Source organism: Bubalus bubalis, chromosome 13, assembly GCF_019923935.1.
Source record: "Bubalus bubalis isolate 160015118507 breed Murrah chromosome 13, NDDB_SH_1, whole genome shotgun sequence".
Taxonomy (NCBI): Eukaryota; Metazoa; Chordata; class Mammalia; order Artiodactyla; family Bovidae; genus Bubalus; species Bubalus bubalis.
Window position 1 is genome coordinate 50,229,318 of NC_059169.1, and position 22,436 is coordinate 50,251,753.

Sequence of the window (22,436 nt, forward strand, 5' to 3'; positions counted from 1 at the left end):
TGACTCACTTCCTAGCTGTTTCCTCAGCCAAGTTACTTAACATCTCTGTGCGTTAGCTTCTTTTTCTGAAGGGGAGAATAATAATGGTATTTATTCTGCTATGCAGAGCAAATTAATACAAGTCACATTCAGCTTATATTAATTGTTTTATAAATATTAACTATATTGATGATTATTATATTTCTCCATCTTTATAGTTGTAAAAATGTATTTAACTACTTCAATAGAAACCTTTTGGGAATTGTCATTCTTTATTAATTTATGATAAAATGATAAACTTTATTAATTTTAGTATGCTTAAAATATAATATTAATAGTTCTTTTGCTTAAAATTTTGTAGTAGAATTGATATTTCTTTGAAAATCCAAACATGTCCATAGGTTATATTGAGTCAACCCGGACGAGAGAGGGCTTCACTTTCTGGAGACTTAAAATCTCTATGTTCAGATTAATTTTAATGTCAGTAATATACAGTTAACAGTTTTAGTAAAATGTCTTGCCTTTTTGAAATGATGTTAATTTCTCCCTTTGAATGAATGAAGACATTAGTTATGAGCCTGCTCTCCCCACCCAACCTAGAGCAGAAGAAGTGAGAGTCCCCTCTCTCACTTTTTGTTTTACTGAGACTTCCATTTAAGCAAAGCGGACACTTGCAGCCTAGGCAGTTGGGAGCACAGCCTATGTAAACACACACTTCAGCTGTGCATATTAATGTCTCCCTGGAGCGCAGTGGGGCCACAAGCTCTCCTGCATTCTGCCTCTGTGCTGCCCTGACCATGCCCTCATTCTGGAGATTTATGGCCATGGCTGCACCAAAGTCCTGTGTTATTAGTACAGAAGTTGTTCCTGCAAACCAGCTCAAAGCAAGCGTCCATCTGCACCTCAGAACACACAGAGATGTAAGATGTTTGTTTTCTCTCTGGGTCACTTGTGCAGCCAAATATCAACAGAATCATTAATTAGATCAGTACTCCTCAAGCTCCAGTGTACACAGGAGTCAGCAAAGGTTTGCTGAAATGCAGATGAAGATTCAGGAGCTCAGAAGTGGGGCTGAGAGTCAGTATTTTTAACAACTTCTTAGGTTATGATACTCCAGCTACAGTTTCTGCCCATACTTCACAGGGCCAAGCATAAGAGCATTGTTTAAACTTTAATTATCTCTTTTTAAGAAAGTCATTGTCACCTATGAATAAAGGACAATTTTGTTTGGAACATGCACTCAAATTCTTCATCATTTCAAAATATGTTTTACTGTGAGAATATAGATTTGGTATCTGCTTTTATGTAAGGGATTCCCTTTATGGAAGGGGCTTCCCTGGTGGCTCAGACAGTAAAGCATCTGTCTGCAATGCAGGAGACCTGGGTTTGATCCCTGGGTGGGGAAGATCCCCTGGAAAAGGAAATGGCAGCCCACTCTAGTACTCTTGCCTGGAAAATCCCATGGACGGAGGAGCCTGGTAGGATACAGTCCATGAGTTGCAAAGAGTCAGACATGACTGAGTGATGTCACTTTCACTTTATTAAGGGAACGGTAATGAAGATAAAGGCCTCTATGTTAAACAAAATTGCTCTTGAAATAAAAGTATTCAATATTGGGACTTTAGTGTTAATACATATAGAAAACCTAGTGTAAAATATTTCCTAGTAATTCAGATTTTGGAAGATTCAATGTTGGTTTACCTGTGCAAATCAACAAGCAAGTGACTTTGAGTAGGTCAGCTAACCTCTTTTATAATGGGGGATATAGCTGTACCTGGGACTGGAGTGCATGTAAGAATGAAATGAATTAACTATGTAAATAGTTTAGAAAAACATTTAGATTAAAGAAATAAACACTTTTCAAAATTCAGCATGTATGAAAAGGTATATATTTGGCAGATTGTTATTGAACAACACTTTTAAGAGAAAGTTTAGCTGTCATTGTGAAGTTATCATTCTACAGGAGCAGCTAAAATGTGGAAGGAATTGTTTGATTTGATATTCAAGCTCTAAATCTAGCCTTGCTTCATATCATTTAGGTTGATTTTTAAGTTCATTGTTTTGGGGCAGGTAAAATAAGCCACATAATAGAAAAGTATGACTATGAAAACTATTACCTCAAGAAAAAGTACAGCACCTTTCATATTTTCCAATTCTAAATTTCTCCTAGCTGAGAAGATTGCTGGGATCAAACTAGTTGAGAGCAAAATAGAAAGATCCTCAGGACATTTAAAATGTTAGATGATTCTTACCAAATGAATTTTGGTTTCATGTAAAAGGAGTTTAATTTGAAATATTCAAAAATAATATAGCATCATCACATTATTTATTTGCTTGAATGACTGGATGCTTTTAATTACCCTGAACTAATTTCTAAATAGAAATTCTGGTTTCTCATTGTAATAATTTCTAATAATTGAGGAAAGCAATGGATAAGCTTTAGTTTAAAATAGTGTCTCTTTCTTTATCTTTTCCCTCAGGTAGCCTTTCATAGGGGCTTTGAAAGAGGAAGTTTATGTCAATAAGTTACTGAGCCTAAGGAACAATGGATTTTTTAAGAGGTGGTGAGGAAATCTTCAAAGAGAATGAAATTATGTGCTGAGAGAAACAAAAAAAAATGAATAAAGAGCATTTTTTATATGATGGAGGGTTGAAGAAAACCAAAGAAGTGAACTAGAAGAAGCCACAGATTGCTATAATATTCACTTTTTTGAAAAGTGCCTTCAAGGTGTGGAATAGAGCTTTTTTATTCCATTCTGCTATTTCAGTCAACCACCATTGAATGTTCAAAAGGTGAAAATTAGAGGAAAACTAATGCATGTATTTTGTTTGCTCCCTAATGTTAGAACACAAAGCAATATACACACTTGACAGCAAAAAAAATCTGTAAAATATGGTGTATTTGCTCAGGATCCTTATTCTGAATCTCTAGTACTCTGGATATATTATGTCAAAAATTTTCAACAGAATATATGTGACATAAGAGGCAGGGAAATATTTCTTTTAGTAAAAATATACAGCTAATTATTACTGCAACTATAAAGTTGGAGTACTCAGGTCATGTCTAAGACTTGAAATAAACAAAGAGATGCAGAATGAGTTCTCTTAGGATTATTCTTGTGCTTCTTTTTGTTCTCATTACTATATACTGTAGAAAATTAAAAGGAATATCTTATTGGTCTGTTTCAATTCATCGATGATAAAGACTATACTGTAGCTATGCTAAGAGTGGAAGCTATTTCTCTCTTCTGGTTTAATAACACTTTAAGACTATTGCCTATATGAGAAGCTCAAGCCTCCTGAAACTAAAAGATGTTCATGTTTGTGGTGAAAGTTTTCATTAATAATTTCAAATCATACTCTGCCAAGGATCTGCCACTGTTGCAAGTTATGGCTATTTGGAGTTCTCATGTTTTTCTGCCAAGTGAAAATTGGTTTTGCAGAATTGTTTATTGCTGCTTCTTTACTGCTTCTCCCCCCTCCACCAAGAGAATACTTCTGTTCTGCAGAAGCAATGGAAGCCTAAAAAGATAGAATGTTTTCATGTCAGAAAAATTAAAGTCATGAAGGAGATAGATCTCCAGAATTAAATTAGAATTGAGCAAGTCAGTTACGTGTACATCCATCAGTCCAGTGGTCAGGATCTCATTTCCACTGAAGCAAACTTAGCTAGAGGGCAGATAGAATTTCTACACAGAGAAACCCACCCCCCACATCCTTCACAGCGAATTATGCTGAGAAGAAAAAGCACTCACCTGCAGCGAGTATAATGTCCTTTAAAAGGTGTGCTCCTGTTTAATAACACCATTAATTATGTTTACAAAATATTCTGAATAAGAGTTTGGGGATAGATTTCCTGACCCTTTTATGCCCAGTATATAACACTGAGGCATGTGCCTCCATTTCATGCCATATCAAAGTTGTTAGTAAAATCTCTCATTTTGATTGTTAGTTATCAGAAAATGTCAAAATAATAATAATCAGTGACACTAGGTCATGTTTATGCTAAATAATGTTTTCAGTATGCTGAAGATGTGGTCACATATATATGATTCAGTAAGGATTGTTAAAATTTTGTCCTTCAATAGAGTGTTAGAGGAAGATAGATGTCAGGGAAGCAAAAAAGGAAGAAAAGAGAAAGAGTGAAATATATCAGTGGGCACCTACTCTGTTCTGTGTACTTTGCTACTTGATTTTATTTATGTGTTTTAACAAACGTCACAATACTTTTCAGTACTAGGCATTGCTATGTCAAACTACAGAATTAAAAACAATTTCTGGCTCCCTAATTAATTTACCCAAAGTCATAAGTCTCACACATAGAATATACAGTTTGCCTGGAGTCTAGTCCATCTGAATCCAATGCAGAAGAGAAAATTGCTCACTACTTATGAGCATTCCCTTTACCCATCCTCATTATATACATTATTCAACTCTTTCGCCATATTCTTAATGTTATATTGATTTTCTAAAATCAAGAACACAGATTTGCCTCTCAAGTTCATTCTAGAGATTTAATTAAGTTGCTTTTAACTTTAAAGTGAAAGTGAAGTCGCTCAGTCCTGTCCAACTCTTTGCGACCCCATGGACTGTAGCCTACCAGGATCCTCCGTCCATGGGATTCTCCAGGCAAGAGTACTGGAGTGGGTTGCCATTTCCTTCTCCAGAGGATCTTCCCGACTCAGGGATCGAACCCCAGTCTCCTGCATTCCAGGCAGATGCTTTAACCTATGAGACACCAAAGAGTGGTAACTTTTAACTTTAAATGTTTCCCAAATAAATTGGAGATCCACTGCCCTTTTATTTGCCTTGAACATTGTTATATTGATATAATGTATTGTCTGCTATTATATTATACATTAAATATATTGTTAGGATACAGTATGTTATGTTATGTTATATGTCAGGCTATATAGTTAAGGGCTTTCTTTACCTGAGAAGTAGCTGTATAGCACAGGGAGATAGATTCAGTGCTCTGATGACCTAGAGGGGTGAGATGGTGGTGGAGTTGGAGAAAGGTTCAAGAGGGAGGGGATATATGTATATTTACAGCTGATTCATGTTGCTGTACAGTAGAAACAAACATTACATTGTAAAGATCCTCCAGTTAAGACAAACAAACAAAAGAAAAAACAAGAAAGGTTTAACATCAAAAGAGCCTTGTAAAAATTTAAAATGTCTTTAAGTGACTGTGCAGTCCTTGACTTAGCTTCAGAAATTCGTCATTAACAGACATTAGTGCTTTCCTGGTGGCTCAGATGATAAAGAATCCGCCTGCAATGCGGGAAACTTGGGTTCAGTCCCTGGGTTGGGAAGATTCCCTGGAGGAAGGCATGGCAACCACTCCAGTATTCTTGCCTGAAGAATCCCCATGGACGGAGGAGCCTGGCAGGCTAGTCCTTGAGGTCACAAAGATTCGGACATGACTGAGCAACTAAACAATGCACAACAGACATTAAGGTCAATGAGTCTGCATTTTGATTTGCTTTTTTCCACATGTACCCCTAGGTGAATTTACATCCAGTGAAGTCAGTTTGAAATGCTGAGCCATGGAATTGAAATCCAGTAGCTTATGCTTTAAAATGAATCAAAGTTTTGTTTTGTTTTCTTTCCTCATTTTAATTAATTAATTTATTTTAATTGGAGGCTAATTACTTTACAATATTGTGGTGGTTTTTGCCATACGTTGACATGAATCAGCCACATGTGTATATGCGTCACCTATCCTGAACACCCCTCTCACCACCCTCCCTATCCCATCCCTCTGGGTTGTCCCAGTGCACCAGTTTTGAGTGCCCTGCTTCATGCATTGAACTTAGACTGGTTATCTATTTCACATTTGGTAATATACATGTTTCAATGCTATTCTCTCAAATGATTCCACCCTCGCCTTCTCACACAGAGTCTAAAAGTCTGTTCTTTATATCTGTGTCCCTTTTGCTCTCGCATATAGGCTCTTCATTACTACCTTTCTAAATTCCATATAGCTGCATTAATATACTGGTGTTTTTCTTTCTGACTGTATAATATGTTTCTTTCACTCTGTATAATAGGCTCCAGTTTCATCCACCTCATTAGAACTGATTCAAATGTGTTATTTTTAATAGCTGAGTAATATTCCATTGTGTATATGTACTGCTGCTTTCTTATCCATTTATCTGCCAATGGACATCTAGGTTGCTTCCATGTCTTGGCTATTGTAAACACTGCTACAATGAACATTGGGGTACATGTGTCTTTTTCAATTCTGGTTTCCCCCGCGTATATGCCCAGCAGTGGGATTGCTGGGTCATATGGCAGATCTATTTTCAGTTTTTTAAGTAATATCCATGCTGTTCTCCAAGTGGCTGTACCAGTTTGCATTCCCACCAACAATGTAAGAGGGTTCCCTTTTCTCTGCATCCTCTCCATCATTTATTGTTTGTAGATCTTTGGATAGCAGCCATTCTGACAAGCATGAGATGGTACCTCATTGTGGTTTTGATTTGCATTCCTCTGATAATGAGTGATGTTGAGCATTTTTCCATGTGTTTGTTAGCCATCTATATATCTTCTTTGAAGAAATGTCTGTTTAGTTCTTTGGCCCATTTTTTGATTGGGTTGTTTACTTTTCTGGTATTGAGCTGCATGAGCTGTTTGTGTATTTTTGAGATTAATTCTTTGTCAGTTGCTTCATTTGCTATTGTTTTCTCCCAGTCCAAAGGCTGTCTTTTCACCTTGCTTATAGTTTCCTTCGTTGTGTGGAAGCTTTTAAGTTTAATTAGGTCCCATTTGTTTATTTTTGCTTTTATTTTCATTACTCTGGGAGGTGTAGTATAGTCTGAAGGTGTGTCATAGAGAATCTTGCTGTGATCTATGTAAGAGAGTGTTTTGCCTATGTTTTCCTCTAGGAGTTTTATAGTTTCTGGTCTTACATTTTGATATTTAGTCCATTTTGAGTTTATTTTTCTGTATAGTGTTGGAAACTGTTGTAGTTTCCTTCTTTTTCAAGTGGTTGACCAGTTTCCCCAGCACCACTTGTTAGACTGTCTTTTCTCCATTGTATATTTTTGTCTCCTTTGTCAAAGATAAGGTGTTCGTAGGTGCATGGATTTATCTCTAGGCTTTCTATTTTGTTCCATTGATCTATATTTTTGTCTTTGTGCCAGTACCATACTGTCTCGATGACTGTAGCTTTGTACTATAGTCTGAAGTCAGGCAGGTTGATTCCTTCAGTTCAATTCTTCCTTCTCAAGATTGCTTTGGCTATTCAAGTTTTTTGTTTTTTTTTTTTTTTTTTTTTTTTTGTATTTCCATACAAATTGTGAGAATATTTGTTCTAGTTCTGTGAAAAATGCTGTTGGTAGATTGATAGACATTGTGTTGAATCTATAGATTTCTTTGGGTAATATACTCATTTTCACTATATTGGTTCTTCTGATCCATGAGCATGGTATATCTCTCCATCTACTTGTTCCATTTTTATTTCTTTCATGCATGTTTTATAGTTTTCTATATATAGGTCTTTTGTTTCTTTAGGTAGATTTATTCCTAAGTATTTTATTCTTTTCATCGCAATGGTGAACGGGATTGTTTCCTTAATTTCTCTTTCTGTTTTCTCATTGTTAGTGTATAGGAATGCAAGAGATTTTGGAGTAATAATTTTATATCCTGCAACTTTAGTATATTCATTGATTAGCTCTAATACTTTTCTGGTGGTGTCTTCAGGGTTTTCTATGTAGAGGATCATATCATCTGCCAACAGTGAGAGTTTTAATTCTTTTCCAATCTGGATTCCTTTTTATTTCTTTTTCTTCTCTGATTGCTGTGGCTAAAACTTCCAAAACTATGTTGAATAGTAGTGGTAAGAGTGGGCACCCTTGTCTTGTTTCTGGCTTCAGGGGAAATGCTTTCAATTTTTCACCATTGAAGATAATGTTTGCTATGGATTTATCATATATGGCTTTTATTATCTTGAGATAGCACCCCACTCCAGTACTCCTGCCTGGAAAATCCCATGGATGGAGGAGCCTGGTGGCTGCAGTTCACGGGGTTGCTAAGAGTTGGACACGACTGAGCGACTTCACTTTCACTTTTCACTTTCATGCATTGGAGAAGGAAATGGCAACCCACTCCAGTGTTCTTGCCTGGAGAATCCCAGGGATGGGGGAGCCTGGTGGGTTGCTGTCTATGGGGTCACACAGAGTCAGACACGACTGAAGTGACTTAGCAGTAGCAGCAGCAGCAGCATATTCCTTTTATGCCTGATTTTTGGAGAGTTTTTTTTTTTTTTAATCATAAATGGGTGTTGAATTTTGTCAAAGGCTTTCTCTGCATCTATTGAGATAATCATATGGTTTTTATCCTTCAATTTGTTAATGTGGTGTATCACATTGATTGATTTATGAATATTGAAGAATCCTTGCATCCCTGGGATAAAGCCCACTTGGTCATCATGTATGATCTTTTTAATACATTGTTGGATTTTGTTTGCTAGAATTTTGTTGAGGATTTTTGCATCTATGTTCATCAGTGATATTAACCTGTAGTTTTCTTTGTGGCATCTTTTTTTGGTTTTGATATTAGGGTGATGGTGGCATCATAGAATGAGTTTGGGAGTATACTCTCTGCAATTTTCTGGAAGAGTTTGAGTAGGAGAGGTGTTGGGTCTTCTTTAAAATTTTGGTAGAATTCACCTGTGAAGCCATCTGGTTTTAAGAGGGATGTGACCATTCCAAAAGCCAGATTTGATGGCCTCGTACCTCAGTTACCAAGGGCCTTCTAGGATTGAAAATGCTTAGACAATCATACTGTGCCCTCTAAAGGAATTCCCTAGTTTTTCCAAGAATAGTTATGATTTTTGAGTGTTTAGATCTCACTCAAGAAACCTAATCAGATATCAGGAAATATTTTTCAGAACAATCTTAAGTTTTAAAATATACACAAGTTGAAAAGAAAGTCATAATCATTATTAACTTAATTAGACCTCATGTCATTGTCAATATTTTTTATCAAATGTCTTTAAGATAAATATTGGAAAAGACACCAAATGTTATATTATTGTTATTAGATTTATATGATGATTTCATCTACATGGTTGTTCAACTCTCTATTTGGTATTTAATGTTGACTTATATTCAAATGTCTTCAAGTTTTATTTTAGGGAAAATAATATTTTCAAAGGTAAAAATGATAAGAAGAAAAATGTCTATTTATTACACAGTATCTTCTATAGCTGCAAAAGTGAATTTTATCACTTCTTATTTCTTCGCATTTTATTTTGTTTTTTAATTTGAGATTGTTTCCATATAATGTATAATAATTTACTCCAAACTGCCTATGTTTAGTTGCTAAGAGATCTGTGGGATTTATAATTAGAAAGAAAATGATTCTTATGAAAAAAAAGAGACAATATTCTGTGCTGATGTTCACAAAACAGTTTAAAAATAGAATCTATACTGACATATTCTATCAGGATTAAAAAAAATGATATTTAAGAATTACAAATTGCCAACATACATTTCATCATTTACAACTAAGAAAATTATCCATTTTAACTTTTAACTTCAGCCTAGTTGTGCCCAAATAACAAATCATTTACTCTCTTCTTACAGAAAGTACAAGAATATTAAATCTTTTTCTTCATTTAGTTCTCATAAAAGTTTATTTGGGATTTTTCAAAAGCAACTATAGACTATTTTAATTACTATATTTTGTATTTGTTAATTTATATTATACTATTTTAATTCAGTGATCACTTAAGTTCAGTTCAGTTCAGTTCAGTCTCTCAGTTGATTTTGACCCCATTCCGACCCCAGGAGAATCAGCTGAGGGTTGATTCTCATGAGGCAGGGAAGGCGGTCTGTTATTTACATCTCTTGAAGAATTTTGCACAGTTTTTTTGATCCACACATTCAAAGGCTTTGGCGTAGTCAATAAAGCAGAAGTAAATGTTTCTTTGGAACTCTTTTACTTTTTCTATGATCCAAGGGATGTTGGCAATTTGATCTCTGGTTCCTCTGCCTTTTCTAAATCCAGTTGGAACATCAGGAATCAGTGGTTCACACACTGTTGAAGCCTCACTTGGAGAATCTTGAGCATTGCTTTGCTAGCATGTGAGATGAGTGCAATTGTGAGGTAGTTTGAACATTCTTTGGCATTCCCTTTCTTTGGGATTATAATGAAAAGTGACCTTTTCCAGTCTTGTGGCCACTGCCGAATTTTCCAAATTTGCTGGCATATTGAGTTCAGCACTTGAAAAGCATCATCATTTAGGACTTGAAATAACCCATCTGGAATTCCCTTACCTCCACTAGCTTTGTTCGTAGTGATGCTTCCTTAGGCCCACTTGACTTCAGACTCTTAGGATGTCTGTCTCTTGATGAGTGATCACATCATCATGGTTATCTGGATCGTGAAGATCTTTTTTGGACAGTTCTGTTTATTCTTACCACCTCTTCTTAATATCTTCTGCTTCTGTTAGGTCCATATCATTTCTGTCCTTTATTGTGCCCATCTTTGCATGAAATGTTTCTCTGGTATCTCTAATTTTCTTGAGGAGATCTCTAGGCTTTCCCATTCTATTGTTTTCCTCTATCTCTTTTCATTGATCACTGAGGAAGGCTTTCTTATCTCACCTTGCTATTCTTTGGAACTCTGCATTCAGATGGGTGTATCTTTCCCTTTCTCCTTTGCCTTTCCTTTCTCTTCTTTTCTCAGTGATTTGTAAGGCTCCTCAGGCAATCATTTTGCCTTTTTGCATTTCTTTTCCTTGGGAATGGTCTTGATCACCACCTCCTGTACAATGCCATGAACTTCTGTCCATATTTCCTCAGACACTCTATCAGATCTAATCCCTTGAATCTGTTTGCCACTTCCACTGTATAATCTAAGGGATTTGATTTAGGTCATACATGAATGGTCTAGTGGTTTTCCCTTCTTTCTTCAACTTAAGTCTGAATTTTACAATGAGAAGTTCATGATCTGAGCGACAGTCAGCTCCTGGTCTTGTTTTTGCTGACTATATAGAGCTTCTTCATCTCTGGCTGCAAAGAATATAATCAATCTGATTTTAGTGTTGACCATATGGTGATGTCCATGTGTAGAGTCATATCTTATGTTATTGGAAGATGTCACTTGCTATTACCAGTTTGTTCTCTTGGCAAAATTCTGTTAGCCTTTTCCCTGCTTCATTTTGCACTCCAAGGCCAAATTTGCCTATACTCCAGGTATCTTTTGACTTCCTACTTTTGCATTCCATTCCCCTAAGATGAAAAGGGCATCTTTTTTTTGGTGTTAGTTCTAGAAGGTCTTGTAGGTCATCATAGAACCGTTCGACTTCAGTGCTTTTGGCATTAGTGGTTGGGACATAAACTTGGATTACTGTGATATTGAACTGTTTGCCTTGGAAATGAATAGAGACCATTCTGTTGTTTTTGAGATTACACTCAATGACTGCATTTTGGGAACTGCAGTCTTGTCTAACTCAATGAATCTATGAGCCATGCCATGTTGGGCCACCCAAGATGGATGGGTCATGATGGAGACTTCTGACAAAATGTGTTCCATTGGAGAAGGGAATGGCAATGAGGGTTACTCCATTTCTTCTAAGAGATTCTTGTCTACAGTAGTAGATATAATGGTCATCTGAATTAAATTTGCCCATTCCAGTCCATTTTAGTTCACTGATTCCTAAAATATCATGTTTCACTCTTGCCATCTCCTGTTTGCCTAATTCCATTTTACCTTAATTCATGGGCCTAACATTCCTGCTTCTTATGCGATATTGTTATTTATAACATTGGACTTTATTTCTATCACCAGTCACATCCACAACTGGTTGTTGTTTTTGCTTTGGCTCAGTCTCTTCATTCTTTCTGAAGTTATTTCTCTACTCTTCTCCAGTAACATATTGGGCACCTACCAACCTGAAGAGTTCATCTTTCAGTGTCATATCTTTTTGCCTTCTTATACTGCTCATTGGGTTCTTAAGACAAGAATACTGAAGTGGTTTGCCATTCCCTTCTCCAATGGAACACATTTTGTCAGAAGTCTCCATCATGACCCATCCATCTTGGGTGGCCCAACATGGCATGGCTCATAGATTCATTGAGTTAGACAAGACTGCAGTTCCCCTGACCCATTACACCAGATTTCGTATTCTGTCTTTATTCTTGTTGCTCACTACCAGACCATTAGGGCAACAACTCAGAACTTGGAATAAGCCCTCTTAGAGGAGGTTGCCTTTAACCCCACCTTAAAGCCACCAAGCAGACAACCCACAAACTGCAGAACAATTATACCAAAGAAATTCTCCCACTGTTAAGAAAGTTCTAGAACCCACAACATAATTCCCAACCTGGGGATCCAGCAAAGGGTCTGAGAACCCCCAGGGAATTTGACTTTGTAGGTCATTGGGGGCCCTGCAGCCTCTATTGGACTGAGGTGCCAAGTCCACTGTAAGTCTAACTTTTATTCCTAATTGCAGGCTACAATCTTTTTTTTATCTTATCTTTTCCAAGATACTACACTGACATAGTCCAGATCTCCTAGGCCGTTACCTTTTTTGCTAGTCTTGGGAACAATCAGCAAGTGGTTAGGCAGTGTTAATACCTAACACTGACCCGGTGTTCCAAGGTCCATGCTTTCAGGATCCCAGTCATACTCCCTTCTGGGTCTGTCCTTGGGATTTGTAACAAGGAGATTATTCTTAAGAAAAACACAGCTTTTTTTTAATATATGCTGTTTTTCCAGGTGGAATTTCTGTGAAATTTCTAAAGGCTGTGAACGTATATTATTAGATTTTAATTTTATATTTGGACACCAAATCTTAGCCTGGTGTTGGCAATCCAAACATGTGTTCTCAACTGGTATATTACTGTGTATTTTGTAATCAAACAAGCATCCTGTAACTTGAATCCTTTGGTTGGGTACTGAAATAGAGAAGAAATTAATTGTTTTATATATATATATATATATATATATACTCAAAATTCTCCAAGCCAGGCTTCAGCAATATGTGAATCATGAACTTCCTGATGTTCAACCTGGTTGTAGAAAAGGCAGAGGAACCAGAGATCAAATTGCCAACATATGCTGGATCAAGGAAAAAAACAAGAGAGTTCCAGAAAAACATTTATTTCTGCTTTATTGACTATGCCAAAGCCTTTGACTGTGTGGATCAAAATCAACTGTGGAAAATTCTGAAAGAGATGGGAATACCAGACTACCTGACCTGACTCTTGAGAAACCTATGTGCAGGTCAGGAAGCAACAGTTAGAACTGGACATGGACAACAGACTGGTTCCAAACAGGAAAAGGAGTCCGTCAAGGCTGTATATTGTCACCCTGCTTATTTAACTTATATGCAGAGTACATCATGAGAAACGCTGGACTGGAAGAAACACAAGCTGGAATCAAGATTGCCGGGAGAAATATCAATAACCTCAGATATGCAGATGACACCACCCTTATGGCAGAAAGTGAAGAGGAACTCAAAAGCCTCTTGATGAAAGTGAAAGTGGAGAGTGAAAAAGTTGGCTTAAAGCTCAACATTCAGAACACTAAAATCATGGCATCTGGTCCCATCACTTCATGGGAAATAGATGGGGAAACAGTGGAAACAGTGTCAGACTTTATTTTTTTGGGCTCCAAAATCACTGCAGATGGTGACTGCAGCCATGAAATTAAAAGATGCTTACTCCTTGGAAGGAAAGTTATGACCAACCTAGATAGCATATTCAAAAACAGAGACATTACTTTGCCAGCAAATGTCCGTCTAGTCAAGGCTAATGGTTTTTCCTGTGGTCACGTATGGATGTGAGAGTTGGACTGTGAAGAAGGCTGAGCATCGAAGAATTGATGCTTTTGAACTGTGGTGTTAGAGAAGACTCTTGAGAGTCCCTTGGTCTGCAAGGAGATCCAACCAGTCCATTCTGAAGGAGATCAGCCCTGGGATTTCTTTGGAAGAACTGATGCTGAAGCTGAAACTCCAGTACTTTGGCCACCTCATGCGAAGAGTTGACTCATTGGAAAAGACTCTGATGCTGGGAGGGTTGGGGGCAGGAGGAGAAGGGGCCGACAGAGGATGAGATGGCTGGATGGCATCACTGACTCTATGGACGTGAGTCTGAGTAAACTCCGGGAGTTGGTGATGGACAGGGAGGCCTGGTGTGCTGCGATTCATGGGGTCGCAAAGAGTCGACACGACTGAGTGACTGCACTGAACCGAAGACACATTCGGAGAAGGCAATCGCACCCCATTCCAGTACTCTTGCCTGGAAAATCCCATGGACGGAGGAGCCTGGTGGGATGCAGTCCACGGGGTCACTAAGAGTGTGACACGACTGAGTGACTTCACTTTCACTTTTCACTTTCATGCATTGGAGAAGGAAATGGCAACCCACTTCAGTATTCTTGCCTGAAGACTCCCAGGGATGGGGGAGCCTCGTGGGCTGCTGTCTATGGGGTTGCACAGAGTCAGATACGACTGAAGCGACTTAGCAGCAACAGCAGCAGCAAGACACATTAACAGGAGAAAACCAAATTTCATACAGTTGAGAGCTTTATAAAAATATGAGATTTCCAGGTAGTCATTCTGACCTAAGGAGAAGGAAGAGGTCTGAGATTTCAAAGTGGAGGAAGACGGTTCACAAGAAGGTAAGAAGAGCAAATGTTTGGTAAGCAAGTGTTCATATTACCATGAACATCATTCTTCCTGTTATAAATAGTTATCTCTAGTAATAGCTCTCTTTCTGGTACAGGGCCCCTGTATAAATACTTTCAGGCAGATAAGTGAAGTCTCTCAGTTGTGTCCGACTCTTTGGGACCCCATGGACTGTAGCCTACCAGGCTTCTCCATCCATGGGATTCTCCAGGCAAGAGTCCTAGAGTGAGATAGGAAGTAAGTAAAAGGCTTTTCCTGCGTCTGCTTGGCCTCTCTGATTTTCTTCACCTCAAAATAATCGCATGCCAGATCACATTCTGAGGTGCTGTATTATGCTCCCCTTCATGCTCATTTCCACACATGTTTGCCTGACTTTAGAAGGGACTGCCAAGGGCATGTTGGGGATATAGCTTGGCAACCTTTTCTTATAGGATTTTCCAGTGTTGGCAGGTTTCTGCCAACAGCCAGGTCATTGCTGAACCATTCATATGCAGTAAACCTTACTTGACAGCAGCAACCTAGACACCCCAAAGCCAGGCTTTCAAGTTCTGCAGAAGCCCCTTGTACTTCTAACTAATGTTTTACTGAATTACAAAGAGAAGAGTCAAGTTCCTCTTGTTTATTATTAAAGATCATTAAAACTGCTAAGAAGAAAGGTTGTAGGGGCAAACCACATTTCACAGTAAGGGAATATTTCATCTTGCCTACCTCTGTGGCCAAAAATATGTTTTGAAATCAGACAACCCTGGATTTAAATTCTGAATTGGCCACTTATTAGCTCAGCTATTTTGTGCAAATTAATGTCTCTGACTTTCTGTTTCTTCCTTGCTAAAATAATCAAAAGATTTGTCTCACAAGGTTATTAAGAATTTTAGAAGATAATGCATATCAGATACTTGGCATGGTGCCTGGTACACAAGTACTCACAAAGAATGTTAGTTTTATTTTTTTATCATTTAATTTGTTTTATGCTGGTGTCAGTTATTTTTGCTGTTAACATTATTATCTAACAAGCTAGGAAATACATAAATATTAAATGGATCAAGCATTTACAGAGAGTCAGAGCAGGCTCTGTATTAAGAGGAGATAAGTAAGAGATGAGAAAATTCTCAAATGTCAAATAAGGAGAGAGGAATTAGGATCCAAAAATTTAGTACTTTGAAGTTAGCAGCAGTGAGGTGTCCACCTTATGCTTCCTTTTTTATGTCCTGCCGGGTTGCCATGTAAGAGCAGCCTAAAGTAAAATATTTAGGATTTTTGTAGGACGTGCTTTTGACTCAGGTGACTGTGATGTGATGCAAAAGCCAAGGGTTTAAAAGCCACTTCTATTGTAAAGATTTGGGCAAGACTCAGCCTCATATACCACCTACTGTATAGGTGTAAAAATATCTATATCTTAGAAGTTTATGTGTCTGTATGTGTGTGTGAGAACCTCAACAACATGAAATTATTTTAAATGTGCTATGAAACATTAAAATGTTATTTGGGAGTGTTGCTAGGATAATAGGGATACCCTTGAGTGTATAATTACAGGTTCAAGTATGAAGGGCTGTGCCACTGTATGTTCTTTAAAAAGTATGAATAAAAAATATTGTGTTATAAGAATAGGAAACTGTGCCCCTATCATAATCATTTAACCATGTGAACATCAAAAGTAAGTCATGAAGAAAAATTGTTTGAATATTATCATCTGTTTTTTAATAAAGCAGGCTTACTTGCTATGAGGGTTTATACTAGTCAAGGTTCCCTAGAGAAACTGAATTATATACATATTGAGAAAGACCGAGAGAGACAGATTTATTTTAAGGAATTAGTTCATGTGTCTGTAGAAGCTAATTCCAAAATCTTCAGGGTAGGATGACAAGCTAGACACCCAGGTGTCTAGAGATGATGGTGTGTTCTGGAAGCAGAATTCCTTCTTCCTTGGGGGGAATTTACCATTTAGCTTTTAAGGCCTTCAACTGATTGCATGAGGCCCACCCACATTATGGTGACTATCTGCTTTACTCAAAATCTACTAATTTATATATAAATCTCTTCTTAAAAATATCTTCACAGTTACATCTAGGCTGGTATTTGTCCAAATATCTGGGTATCACAATCCAGCCAAATTGACATATAAAATTAACCATCATAGTGTTTTATCCACTTTTTCAGAATTGAATTTAAATCACTTTGTTATCAAATGATGACTGCATTTAAAATAAATACTCTAAGCATTAGAGGCAAACATACAACAAAATAGCAATCTATTTCTGAAGGAAATATCTTTTATTAAGTTTTTTTATTTTCATTTTAAACACCACAGTTTTTATAACTACAGAAGAGACAGAAACAAAATAACAATCTTTGTTCTTAGGTCATTTCATTTAAAATTTTCCATCCAGAGTAATTTTTCTCCTTCAACAGAAGTATCTGGCCCTCAGAGATCCCACTGTTTACTTCAAGACAGAGGAGAAAGAGCAGTGCAAGGGGACACGCTGCTTGTGGCTGTGATGTGAAGAGCCTGGCACCCCTGCTGGTCCGGTCTTCGTGGGGGGTGTCTAGTCCATCATTTTTACCCCAGTGCTATATTAGTGTACAAAGAGCATTGCAGATTTCTGATGGCTCCTGCAGTTAATGTCTGGGGCAGGGTTAAAAATAAAATTTCCATCTTATCCTTTGACAAATATTTCGAGACAATTAACACTATTGTGACTCCTGAAAATATATACACACTGTATGCTTATTTCTCTTGTCTTTGTCAGTTTGCCTTGTATTTGGTATTTTAAATGGAAATATGTGCTAGTAAGAAAGTCTTTCGTGTAGTGAGAATCCTGTATGTTTTCAATTCGATCATAATTAAGAGTCTTTGTGGTTGTAAATGCCATCTTTAGGTTAAATATAAACCAAGCATCTGTCAGCATCAATGTAAGAGAGCAAATAACGCCATAAATGCTAGAAGAGTAAAACTGGAACTGCATTGAAATGAGCCTGTCATACCCATGAGGGGTGACAAATACATCCCTGTTTAGTTCTGTAAAAGAGCAGAGTTAATAAGTACATATATTTTCACATATATCTATTTCACATATACATATATGTGAAATATATATATATAAATATATATATTATATATATATATATGTATATATATAAAACATTCCTGAGAGTTGTGATTTTCCAATGCAGGCTGTCCTATCCCCTTCCTCTCTGTCTTCTCTTCCCCAAAATGCTCTTCCCATGGAACTGATCCCAGGAGCCAATTCCCCTGGGAAGCTTGACCTGCCCACCCCCTCTGAAAGAGGCCAGACCTCAGTGCTCCTAGAGTACATGAATATGCCTCTGTCATAGCATCTGTCACCTTACCTGTCAACCTGTATGCCTCACCTGTGAGACTGTGAGCTCCCCTGAGGCCTTTGATTTCCCAGAACCCAGGACTGAGTTCTGCACCATGAGTATTTGCTGAATGAATAAATTAACATAAAATAATAAATCCGTACACATCTAGTGAATTCTATCAATTCAAGAATGATGATAGAACTCTGAAGATTATATTAATAACAGGGCTTGACAACATTCGTTTTTGACAAAATGGAGACAGTCATGGACAGGCTGCTGTGGCTTGTCAACAGTTGATTAAGGGTCTCTTAAACACGGAGTACTCTGCCTCTCATATTGCATCATTCTTTTGTTTCTGGTTCCCTCTGTCTACCCTGAATGGGCACAGCGGTATCACTTCAAAGTGGAGAGTAACAGCACTCATGAATGCCTCAGCAATTTGGAAGGCAGTTTTCTTTTGGGTGAACCAAAAAGGTGTGGAGAGTCCTTTGAATTCTCTTCTTAGTGGAACCACTGAAAGCAGCCTTCTCTTTGCTTTTTAGAAAATACCTACTGGCAACTTTGATTCTCTATTATTCTCTCTCCCTGCACACTGCACACTCTCCCTTATCTTTATAGCATTTATCACCATTTGTAATTATTTTAAGTATTTGGTTATTTCACTGCACTGCCAGAGAGGCAATACAGAATCCTCCTTTCTGCATCTCCTCTCCATTTCCACTAAACCATACAAAAGCCCACCCCCCAAACAAAACATGGAAATTAAATATATACATTGTTTTTCAGGTGAAGTCCCTTAGCTTTATTGCCAAGGAACTTGCCTGCTAAGTTCTCACATAGAGAAGGTCTGGCATACGTACTCATTTGTTGCCACTAAACTACAATCCTGGGGGAACACTGTCTTGTTTCTAGCTGTGTGCCTATACCTAGCAGTGCCTGAAACAACTAAGGGATCACTACAGCTCTGGTTAATCATAAACCTGCCAACTCATTTGACTTGGTCACCAGGGTTTTTTTTTTTTTCAGTAATTATAAAATTTTTATACCATTTTATGCTACTTAAAGTAAAGTAATAACCTAAAGTAATTTTTAAAAATCACATCCTCAGAGAATTTTGGATCACTTACATGATTGTTTGTTAGTTCACATAAAGATGCTTAATGATAAATTCCGGTAAACATTAAACCAAATAAAGAGAATTATTGTAACCATCTATCTTTCTTCTGGCACTTATGTAGTTTGAGACCACAGGGCTCCCATAAAAGTATTTTAATGTGTGTTGGCCAAACTTCATCCTTTTAATTAATGGATTTGCTTAGGCTAAACTTTTTTCCAGTGACAATCAGATGTCTCTAATTTGCAAAGCCTCCCAAGTCTGTAAATCATGAGGACTTGTTTACCCTATATTTTGCATGCAGCATTAATGTTTGTTTTAAGTAACTGAGTATGTTCCGGAAAACACACACACAGACACATGCACACACATAACTTTCTCTTCTGAGAATCCTTTGAAGTTTGTGTCCATAATTTTCTTGGACTTAATTCAACCAATTTCTAGTCAGGGTCCTTCTAACTATATTTTTCTTGTTTTAAAACAGGGAAATGTATTTTGTGAGATATTATTGTAAAGTATCCCATAACATATTTATTCCCAACAAACTACCAAACCTTCAGATGTGAGCCTTTTTTTTATTTCTAAGTAGTATCCTCTTTGCTTAAAATACAATAATCAGTTCAGAAGCTACCTTATGCTAAGGCTGGATGTGACGAATAGAAGCCATTTGTTCTTGAATACATAACATACTGTAGGCATTTGTTTCCTACAGAATTGTATATGTGTAGGACTTTTCTCAAGTGAAAAATAAGGCTTGAAAAATTTTAAGGTTTATACTCTACCTCAGCTACACCAGAAAAGTCCTAACGAATACTTTCTGGAATTAATTTTGTCCTTGATTTTTCCTTTTAAGGTACAGTTGTACTTATCACATTTCCCCCCTGTTGCCTTAGCAGGGAGTAGGGTGGAAAAACAAGCCGAGCACAGGCAACAAATCTGTCCAGTGGGCCATAGTGAAAGCACAGTAGGTGCTGGCAGAAAGGACGAGTGTCTGAAACATGGTAAATATGCAGCACGGGCAAGTGCTTCTGGTGCTTCATTTTGCTGCAGGACATGCTGAGGCAGACACTTGTGTAGACAACTGTTTCTAAATATGTCCCTTTATCAGCAGGAAGCAGAAGATCTCCCTGATCCTATTTTTCAGTTCTGAAAATGGTCTCTCTGAGCAATTACGTGGTGAATTAGGAAGCATCCCAAATAAGCCACGAATGCCAACCCATTGGACAAGAGGATTTTAAAGAGCAAAGAAAAACAGGAAGCAACTATCAAAGTAAGCACTAAACTGACTTCCATGATTCATGCCATGTGCAAGTGGCATGTAAGGGGAAGAAGTGAGGGACTGTAATGATTCTCAGGCAGTCCTGCCATGGAGTGCTTACAAAGTGTTTTTAATCCTCTAATTGGGTTAAGTTCATTTAATTAGCACTGAAAATACGCAGTTTAAGTGTTTAATAAAACGTTTATATTCAGAACTGCTACCAGATGTTTTTCAATGTAGTTGTTGTTAAATTATGTATTTTTTCTCCTAGAAATCAGTAATTTCATATAATACGAAATAACTGTTTTGCTTCAGTAGGTCGTGGCTCAGCTGAGAAAAGAAAATTCATGTTTATGGTGTTGTCTCTATCATTTCAGGAAGATCTTTGATTTTATACTCTCCATTGTGTCTTCCTATGTACAGAGATGTTCACACACATCCTCCACAACACACGTGTGTACATGCAGGCACACACTACCTCTTAGGAGCCAAGCAACAAAGAGCAACATTTCCTCTGGTTGAAGAAAGATAAAAAGCATTCCTGAACATTTTATTAAAAACTCATCTCATGTGTTAGCCACAGGGAAAGACATTGGAGAACATCATGAATCATGGTGTCCTTCACCAGCTGGAGACATTCTCCTTAGTGTACTACACTCTCTCAAGGAAAAAGGCATTGGAAAAACATTGAGCATAACTTCCTTTGGGTCACAGAGCTGGGAGATGCAGGTGATGAACAGAAGTGTGATAATCACTTGAAATTATATATGTGAATTGAATCTTCACACTCTCAAAAGCAGTAGATGATAACTTTTTTTCTCTTTTTCCAAGCTGTTTAGCATGGCTTTTCCACATTGTAGGATGAGTCAGAATAATTGCTAAGCTTTCAGAATCTAGCTGTTACATAGTCATATAGGGAACTCTGTCTGAGAGCTTTGACAGTAAGTTGAAAATATAAAAGCCCTGAAATTACAAAGATTTAGTTGGTAGAAAACCTATCGTGGTTAAAGAATATGTACTGTATGATGTGACTTACTATCTGTTCTCTACTTCAATTATCACTTTAGGTTTCTAATCCTAAGAGTGAACATAAAGAAAAACTATAGAATTATCTCTAAAAAAGAACTATTTTCAAACGTATTTTCTTGAAAATGACAAAAGAGAATAGTAAAAGGAAGTGTTACTAGAAAATGACATCTTTGAATGATTAACTAAAGGCTGACAAATTAAAATATTAACCAGTCTTTCAAAGTGAGGTTTAAGAATGGCTTCTTTATATTCTGTTTCTGAAAAGAACATTCAACTTTTAGGGCCAGTCTCCAAGAAAATATGCTTTGCTATTCCTTTGAAGCTCAATTCAATATCTTTGTCCAAGGGAGAAAAAGCACATCTTGACTGTGGAAATCATATTGAAACACTGAAGTGCTTACTCGTGCTGCTGCTGTCAGTCATACTTGTCACACTCAGTGACTGTCCTCAATCCAAGCGGAAAACCCATTCTCAGTTAACGTGGATCAATTGGAAAGAAAATAAACCACTCTGCTGCTCTGAAGACATGAAGACATGTTCAGTCTCACACAGGTTATCTGGATGCTCAGTGGGAATGGAGGACAGCCCAGGAAGGTTCTGAGACACATGGAAGTTTGATTATAACACCATATTGTCAATGTTCTGTTTTTGTATGAAAACAAAATAAATTGAAAATGACATATTATTGCTTTATATTTGCAATTATTTTGCTTACTACAGATGATAGTATCATACTTCTAAGGCATTTCTTACTTTCATAATATTTTTATTCTGATCCTGTCAAGGTGCTTGTGGATTTAAATGGCATGAACCCACTGAGTCACAGAGAACTGAGCTGATATTACTTATGTCTAAAAAATATCCTTTGCTTCATTTCTGTAATTACAAAACCAGAGGATAAAATAATAAATGTTAGTAGTTTGGTAAAGCATTTTGCTCAATGCTTAAAAATGTTTTGGAAAGATAAAATATGTTTGGCTTTGATGAGAGTAAACCTAAGGAGATTAAACACCAATTGATGAATTTCATGTAACAACTAATTATAAAATATCCTACATGCATTTTTGATATCTAATGGGCTCTTTGAAGGG

General features: G+C 37.1%; 1 protein-coding gene and 1 long non-coding RNA gene across 5 annotated transcripts in view; both read left to right on the forward strand.

Annotated features, from left to right (window-relative positions):
* PCDH9 (protocadherin 9) overlaps positions 1–22,436 on the forward strand; it is a 1,142,043-nt gene that overhangs the window by 1,092,131 nt on the left and 27,476 nt on the right. The window lies entirely within an intron of this gene.
* LOC123328980 lies at positions 14,449–22,025 on the forward strand. Its single transcript, XR_006544046.2, has 3 exons — positions 14,449–14,860; positions 20,167–20,328; positions 21,692–22,025. It is a non-coding gene; the product is annotated as an uncharacterized LOC123328980 (long non-coding RNA).